Source organism: Nicotiana attenuata, unplaced genomic scaffold, assembly GCF_001879085.1.
Source record: "Nicotiana attenuata strain UT unplaced genomic scaffold, NIATTr2, whole genome shotgun sequence".
Lineage (NCBI taxonomy): Eukaryota > Viridiplantae > Streptophyta > Magnoliopsida > Solanales > Solanaceae > Nicotiana > Nicotiana attenuata.
The window spans coordinates 3,218-11,909 of record NW_017672778.1 but is presented as its reverse complement, the minus strand read 5'-3'; positions in this window follow the sequence as shown (position 1 = coordinate 11,909).

Below are 8,692 nucleotides of genomic sequence, written 5' to 3'. Positions count from 1 at the left end.
AGTTCTATTCCTCGTACGACTTACGATACGAACCCAAGCTACGGTTTCCGGCGGGAACCCCGAATGCACATTTGGCGGGATTCAACTTCAGATTGTACCTTCTTAATCTATTGAAGAACTTTCTCAGATCTTCCATGTGGTCAGTGGCTTTCCTGGATTTGATGATGACATCGTCTACATACACCTCGATCTCTTTGTGTATCATGTCATGGAAAAGAGTAGTCATGGCCCTCATCTAGGTGGCCCCAGCATTCTTTAATCCAAACGGCATCATCTTGTAACAATACATCCCCCACGGCGTAATGAAAGCCGTTTTCTCCGCGTCTTCTTCGTCCATCCATATCTGATGATACCCAGCAAAACAATCAACGAATGAATGTACCTCGTGCTTGGCGCAGTTGTCAATCAGAATGTGTATGTTCGGCAAGGGGAAGTCATCTTTTGGACTGGCCCGGTTGAGATCCTGGTAGTCGACACAAATTATGACCTTCCCGTCCTTCTTCGGTACTGGCACAATATTGGCTAACCATGTTGGGTACTCTACCACCCTGAGAACCTTGGCTTTGACTTGCTTGGTGACTTCTTCCTTGATTTTCAAACTCATGTCAGGTTTGAACTTTCTGAGCTTCTGTGTTACTGGTGGGCATGTGGGATAGGTTAGCAGTTTGTGAGCTATAATAGATGTACTGAGACAAGTCATATCATCATACGACCAGGCGAATATGTCCTCATATTCCCTTAGAAATTCCGTGTACTCTTTCTTTTTCTGACGGTGACAGGTGAACACTGATGCGCGTTTCCTTGACATTCTCGGTATCCCCCAAGTTGATAACCTCAGTTTCGTCCAAGTTAGACTTAGGCATATTCTCAAAATCCTCAACTTCTCTAACAATCTCTTCTGGTATATCATCTTCTTCGGAGTCTATATCCATTTTTTGCGTTGTCTCGTCGCATGTCACAATCGTCGGTTCATCAAGATAAGTAATAGTAATGTTGTGTAGAATAAAGTAAATGATAATAGAAGTAATAAATGCAAGATTTATAAGAAACTGAAATGCTTTGATTAATTTCGTAATTGTTTTGAACATTAGAGCTCTTATTTCAAAATTAAAATGCGGAAAAGAAAAAGTCAACTAGCGAAAAATAAAGATGATGCATGGTGCTTTGCTCAGCTTTGCTACCCAGAAGCTTTCCGGGCCCTGGTGGTTCTGATGGACCAATTGTTGAGGCGCGCTCCTCGGCTCACAACTTGTATGGAAGGGCCTTCCTCCCCTCCCTCCTCAAAAATGACATAAGAGTCCATATTGTCGTCTTCCAAGAACAGATTCTTCATTGCCGCCAATGCTTCCTCTTCTTCTGACCCATATATGACATCTGCTGGCTGAAAAGTCTGCTCCAAGCGAGGTATCGGATGCTCCAAAGGGTAGTAAGGATCGCGCCATGGTGGCGACCATTCACTAAACTCTTCCCAGGTGTACTCATATCCCAAACCAAAAGTGGTACCGTGTTTCTTTAGCTTGATCGATTTGGCGATTCCCTGGAGGTTTTTGCCAAGCCCCTTGCCAGGTTCGTATCTACACCAATTCAATATGCTTTCAATCTTGTTATCCTACCATTTATCCTTGTCTATGGCGTTGACCCGCTCGATATGATGGTAGGTTTCCCCGCCTATCTTCCTTCTTCCTCCGATTGCTGGGATGGTCTGGCGACTGTATATGGGATTACTACCGTCGCAATGAATAATCACCTCTTGGTGATTCCACTCGAACATCACCGCCTGGTGCAGGGTTGATGCCGCAGCTCCAGCGGCATGAATCCAAGGCCATCCAATAGCAAGTTGTAAGATGCTGGGACGTCTATCACTTGAAAGTCAACGTCGAACCAAGTTGGTCCCATTTGCAGACACAAGCTGATTTCCCCAATAGTGGATCTTTGGGATCCGTCGAAAGCTTTAACATTGATGGCTCCATCCTTGATCTCATGCAGGCTCTTTCCCAATGTTCTGAGAGTTACCAATGGACAAATATTGAGGCTGGACCCTCCGTCAACCAGAATTCTGGTGATGAAATAATCCTCGCATTGCACAGTGATGTGCAATGCCTTGTTGTGGCTTAGCCCTTCCGGTGGCAGCTCATCCTCGTGAAAGGTGATTTTATGACTCTCCAACACTTGGCCCACCATGTTTTCCATTTCTCCTCCAGTGATGTTGGTTGCTACATACGCCTCACTCAATACCTTCAACAAGGCATTCTTGTGTGCATCAGAACTTTGTAATAAAGCCAAGATAGAAATTTGTGCCGGTGTTTTGTTCAACTGGTCAATGACCGAGTATTCCTTGGCTTGTATCTTTCTCCAGAGATCACCGGGTCCAGTTTTAATGATGACTTGTCGGCCAGAGGTCTGCTTATTCGACTCAGCTAAGTGTTCTGGGCTATAAACCCTGCCGGTTCTTGTCATACCCTGCACTGCAACTGTTTCTCCGAACTTGGCTTTTCCTTTCCTTCTTGCCTCGGCTGTGTAGTCCCACGGTATAGCTTTTGTATGGAATGGTGCTATGGCTGACATTGCTACAGGAATGGGTACCCTTGTTTTGGGAGGTAACACAACAATTTCAAATGGCACAGGTGCTTTCGGGGATCCAAACTCAACCTCAAATGGTACTGGCGTCTTTGTAGAAGACGATGTTTCAAGCTTAAGCGGTATGGACATATTCACTTCAGCATCCCCAGAAGGCTGGATATGGACAACAATCGGATTAAGAGTGACTGTTGGTTTCTTTAGATCGTCACCCTCCGCAATCAATCCAATCGACCCTTTGGGGTCCCAATCATCTTCTATCTCGATCATGTGAACGCCTCTACCCTTGTGGTCAGGCAGAGGGTTGTTACGAACATTAGGAGCAGGCTCCTTTGCCACGATGATCTTGTTGCCAATTAAAGCTTGGATTTTATCCTTCAGAGAGCGGCACTCATTACTAGTATGCCCCTTCATGCCGGAATGGTATACACAGGTTTTGTTTGGGTTGATCCATTGGGAAGGATTTTCTGGAGTTATGGCAGGGATAGGGGTGACGTAACCAACAGCTTTGAGTCTTTCATACAGCTGGTCGATCAGTTCAGCGATGGCGGTGTATTGTTTGGGAGTTCTACGGTCGAAGTTAGGTCGCGGTCTAGGGAAGTTTTGGCGGGTGGGAGGTGATTGATAGTGTGAGGGCTGAGCATTATAGGCTTGGTAGACGGGTACGGGTTGGGAATATCTTGGTGAGGTAGGTTGATATGTGGGGGGTAGAGATGATTGGTAAGTAGGTGGTGGAGCTTGGTAAGAGGGCGGGGGTGCTTGGTAGTTTGGAGTAGGTTGATATGTGAGTAGGGGTAATGGATAGGTTTGGTACTTTATTGGGGATTTTGTTCTCTATGCAACCATCACGGCACTCACATCCTTTTTCTTGGACGTGCCACCAGACTGTAGAACCTTGTTGGTGGCCTGCAATGCCTCAAAGTTGGTGACCATACCACTCTTAATGCCTTCGTAGATCCTCTCCCCTAGCTTGATGATGTCGGAAAATTTCTGACCCTCAATCAGCATCAACCTCTCATAATATTGTGGGTCCTAAGCTCGGACGAAAAACCTGTTCATCTGTTCTTCTTCCAAAGCCGGTCTGACCTTGGCAGCCTCTGATCTCCAACGAGTGGCATACTCGCGGAATGTCTCTGTGGGTTTCTTCTTTAAGTTCTGGATGTAGAACACATCTGGCGCATTTTCCGTATTGAATCTGAACCTGTCCATGAAATCGGACGCCATACCTACCCAATTCGTCCACTTCTTGGGGTCTTGGCTAATGTACCAAGATAGAGCATCCCCTTTCAGACTTCTCATAAAGAGCTTCATGCGAATCTTTTCATCTCTTCCGACTCTGACCAGCTTGTCGCAGTATGTCCTCAAATGGACTCTGGGATCCCCTGTGCCATCAAACATCTCGAACTTGGGAGGTTTGTACCCCTCGGGTAGTTCGACATCTGGATGAATACAAAGGTCCTCGTAATTCAGTCCCTCGATACCTCTGTTTCCTTCAACACCCTGGACCCGGCTAGCCAGCTTCTTGAGTTCTGCGGCTAGGTTCCTGATAAGAGAGTCTTTGTCATCAAACTCTGGTGTGCTTGAAATTGGTTAAATATAGTGTGGTATGGTTTCCACATAGATGGGAGTGTTGTGGAGATGATCATTTGTGGTGTTTAGCGGTTCAGGGATGAGCAATGGAGTGTTGTTTGAAGTGTGGTATGTGTTGCAGTGGTGATGGGGAGCAGGTTGATTTTGTGGTTTCGGGATGTTTTGTGGAGGTGTAGGATTTTGAGCATTGGGAAAGTTGACATCCGGGGTAGTAAGAGAAAATGACAAGTTTGCCCAGTTCCGAACTTGGTCCAGTTCTTTCTAAAACTTCAATATCTTCTATTCAAGCTGGGAGGCACTTTCCTTGGAAACCTGAATACCCTGAGGAACCTCTACCCTTTCAACTAAGTTCTCCTTTCTGTTGCTCAAATCTTCCATTTTCCCCTTATTCTTGTTTCTGATAGGACTCGGAGGAGGAGGAGGTGGAGGGCCCTTGGATCTTGTGGAGTAAGATGACGATGCCAGAATGCACGAACTAACCATTGTGGAAGTGGAATAAAAAAAAAGTAAAAACAAAAAATGTAACAAGTTAGTGAGGATCATGAGGAGAAAACATTGCAATATTTAAACACATAGTGCAAGAATATAAATCGTGGCCTAGTTTGGGAGCCTCGTTGTGCCCGAGGTAGGCCTAGCGACAAGTTAATTTGGAGAACTTATAATGCTAAATGCCTCATTTTATTGATAAAAATAAGACGAATCCCAAAATGACACTAAAATTGCAGAAAGTAAAATCTCACTAATGGCCATTGGCCTTATTACATTTTAAAGCGAAAGACCCCTAACTACTTTCCCCAGACTCGACATCTTTAGCTCCATAGAACAGCTTTACCATCTCACGCGGTCCTAGTAGCAAATAGGCTCTAGCCAAGTGCCCTCCTTCGTTTCCCTCAGCGTTCTGGCAGTTTTCGATCTTCTGGATGAACTTCCTTTCCAACTCTACTAAACCCCGCTCCAAATACCCCAGTCGCTTGTTGGCGCTGACAGCCATATCTTTCCATTCTTCAATCAGCTTTTGATAGGCTTCATGAATTTCCTGGTGCTCACTTTCGCATTCCCGAATCCTCTTGTGCAATTGATTGTACTTAACCTATACTTCAGCCTTTTCGTCGATGACCCTGTGACCTCGAACGGACCCGAGTTGTCCGAACCCACTATGATCGTCCTCCAACCAACTTGGATAGTATGGAGTATAACCAGCATGGTATCTGTCTGGTTCTATGGAATCCCTTCCCAGGATGATTTTACAGTGCCACATGTGTTGAGCTTGACACTTGTATGGGCTATCGTCGTCTTGGAAGTTGGCCCTGAAGTGACTCATCTTGTCGACCTTTGGTATGACCTGCTTTCTTCCTGCCTGTCTCATGACTCGGAGAAGGGCATAGGGAAAAGTTCCTCTCAGACCAATGAGTATAAGAAATGGTGCGTCCCGAGATCGGACGATGAACTCTTCAGTAGGGAACCATTCGAACATCCACTGCACTTTGTCTTCCTTCAGATTTTCAAACAACTCTACCCACCCTTTAGCATCTTCTGGTTGAGCAAATATGTTAGGCATATAGTTCATTCGCCTTGGCTGATGGAAGGCGATATGATCATCCCAGTCTCTGCGTAAAATCTCTTGCCGATATTCGCCCCTTTAGAGGTTCTCCATGAGCCAAAGTTGGAGTAGTAAGTTACAACCCTCAAAGTGATTGGCCCCTCGCTGACAGTTTTCCAGGGCTCGGTATATCTCAGAAACAATCATAGGTACTATGCTAAAAGGCTGCCCGCCAAGCCCTTCCATTAGAGTCTTGGTGACCATGGCTAGTCTAGTATGGATCCTAGCCTTCTTTATAGGAAATACTATCATCCCCAAAAAGCAGAACATGAAAACGAAGACCCTCCTGTGGATATGCCCCAATGAGGTGAGGGCAAATTCATCTGGGTAAGTGCGGTAGGACTTGCTATGGCCGTACCTCTCGTACAGATAGTCGAAAAGAATGTAGGAGTCGTTCAAACAGGTCAAGTCTGGTTTTTCTTTAGTCCCATCATCTTGAAGAAACCCCTGCCCTTGCGATTTTCTGGCATAAGCAAACCCGAAGTCTCCCAAGGAATACCAGCTAACCCTCCTATTTCCTCAAGCAAAGGTGTCATTTCAAGGTCCCCGAAGCGAAACACAGATCTGTCGCTATCCCAGAATAAAGTTGCAGCCTCTATGATTTTGTTGTCGGGTTGGATTTCCAAAAGAGAAGGCAAATTTCCCAAATATTTGCGGACGAGAGTCTGATCGCTGGAGTGAAGGTCTTCCCACCAGCTTAGCAAACTTGGGTGAATGTTGGTTACCATGCCGAATTTGGGGACTTCGTGCTTTATTTTCTGCAAAACAAAGTGTTAGACCATTACCCGTCGGACTCGACTTATTTAAACCAATAATTAGCATAAATGGCATTTATCTCTCCAAATAAATGCACAGACGTGGTAGTGTCCGTTTGGGTTCCAAGGAAACCCAGTGGACTTTGGACAAGGCTATCTTAAAGAGTCATTATGTGGACAACATAACTGACTTGGCTAGGTTTGACAGTTATGCATGCACAGTTTAAACAGAATAAGGTTTCTATAGGGTATTAGACCGGTACCCTTCAGCGGACAACTCAAGAGGGAAAGGCACGGAACCATCGACTGCACCGTTGATCGATTGGTTTAACCGCAAATACGCCTTTGCCAAATTTAGGGGGTGAAATATCGGAAGGGCGCAACCACTCATTATAAGCGTTGCTATTGTATTTGTTCGGTACGAGTGGAATATGATGTTGAAGATGCAATTACAAGAATGAAACAAGTTGTCACGTATTTGCACGTTCATAAAGTAATGATTACAATAATTGCTCGTAATTATAACAGTATTGAAGGAAAGCAGTAAAAGCATTAAAGAAAAGAAAATAAAGAGCCAAGTCAGTTTCGAAGTAGAAGAGAAATAAAGACATTAAATAAAAGCAATAAAGAAGCAATAAAGTCACAAATAACATGAAATGGTAAAAGCCTAAAGAATTAATCCCCAACAAAGCGCCATGTTGTCGATGCCCCCCATTTCCTTTTAAAAGGCGAAACCGGGTTTATGACATTTGGGCGGACAACTCCTTTCCCTTTTGGGAATTGGGTTTTGGAGTTTGAAGAGTCTCCACCTAATGATTAAGTGCATTAGGACACTAAGAAGGGTTTGAGTTGAAAAACCAGAGTTTGGGTAAGGGCTAGAAATTATCTCAAGGGGAAGGTGTTAGGCACCCCTCAAGATCCACTAGTGTGGTTCCCGGCCATGCTACAATTGTGACTTTAAAGCAAGTACGCATACAAGACAATTTCACATAAGGACCTCGAGTAGATATGTATAATTGTTACTAAGCATGCTGAAATTTTGAATAGGTGATTTCCTAGTTGTTTGAAAGAATGTCTAAGTGCAAAAAAAGGGACCAAATAATGAATATAAACAATCAGATACAGAAGTGGTTGAGCAGAAAATTTTATTTTGAAGAAGAGGACAGTGCAAAAATTAAAGGGGAAATTTTAATGACTGAAACAAAATGCAGAATTTTAAAGAACTGAAAATTGTCAATCTAAAATAATTACATAAAGGAAGGGGGGTCCTAGGTTTGTAAAATGCATGGATCATCCACACAACACCGGTAGCCAATCGTATGCATGGTGTTATCGCGTGATCATCATCTCCATGTCTACCCTTCCCACCCCCGTTAAGGTATTGAAGCGTGGAATGGTATCGTTACTTATTGCATGCTACTACCCGTTCCGATCCTATCAGTTCCGGAGGCATTGGAACAATTTGTCCTAAAGGGAAGGGAATTGGGGCTTTTCAGAACTTCAAGAAAGGATAAAAATCTAGGCGACAATCAAAACATATAGTCAAATAGGGAGAGACAAACAGCAATTAGGGCTCAGACAGGCCTCCTCACTTAAATGCAAATACATAGCATGACTTCAGATACTGGTTAGGTCTTTAATTAAATTAAGGCGTAGGATAGGCTGATTCATCACATATTTCTCAGATGAGGAGTCTGAATTAGCCTTGACTAGATGTAGTTATCAGAACTGATACAGTTAATCAATTACCTACCGGTTTGCCTAGGTGAAACTTATAGGCAGGATATCTAACAATGTAGGAGTATACTGATTTTAAGGAGGAGGTTTGCTGGTTTTATCAACAAAGATCTGCAGACTTATGACTGATTCAAGATTCAAAACACAAACTGATTCAGTTAATTTGCTCCTATAGGCATGATCTCTAAGCGTCATTGGTTTTAAAAAAACAGTTGTATAAATGCAAGAGTCCTATAGACCTGATATCTAGATGAATTGGTTATTATTAAGCCTAAGATTGTTTGCCTAATGGTGTGTACATGCAGAAAAACTTAAAGCATGATTTTATATGCAGAACCTATTGGCATGAACTCTAAAATGCGGAAATGCAGAAGTGCAGAAGCGTAGAAAAACTTATAGGCATGTTTTCTAAATGCAGAAGTGCAAAAATTGT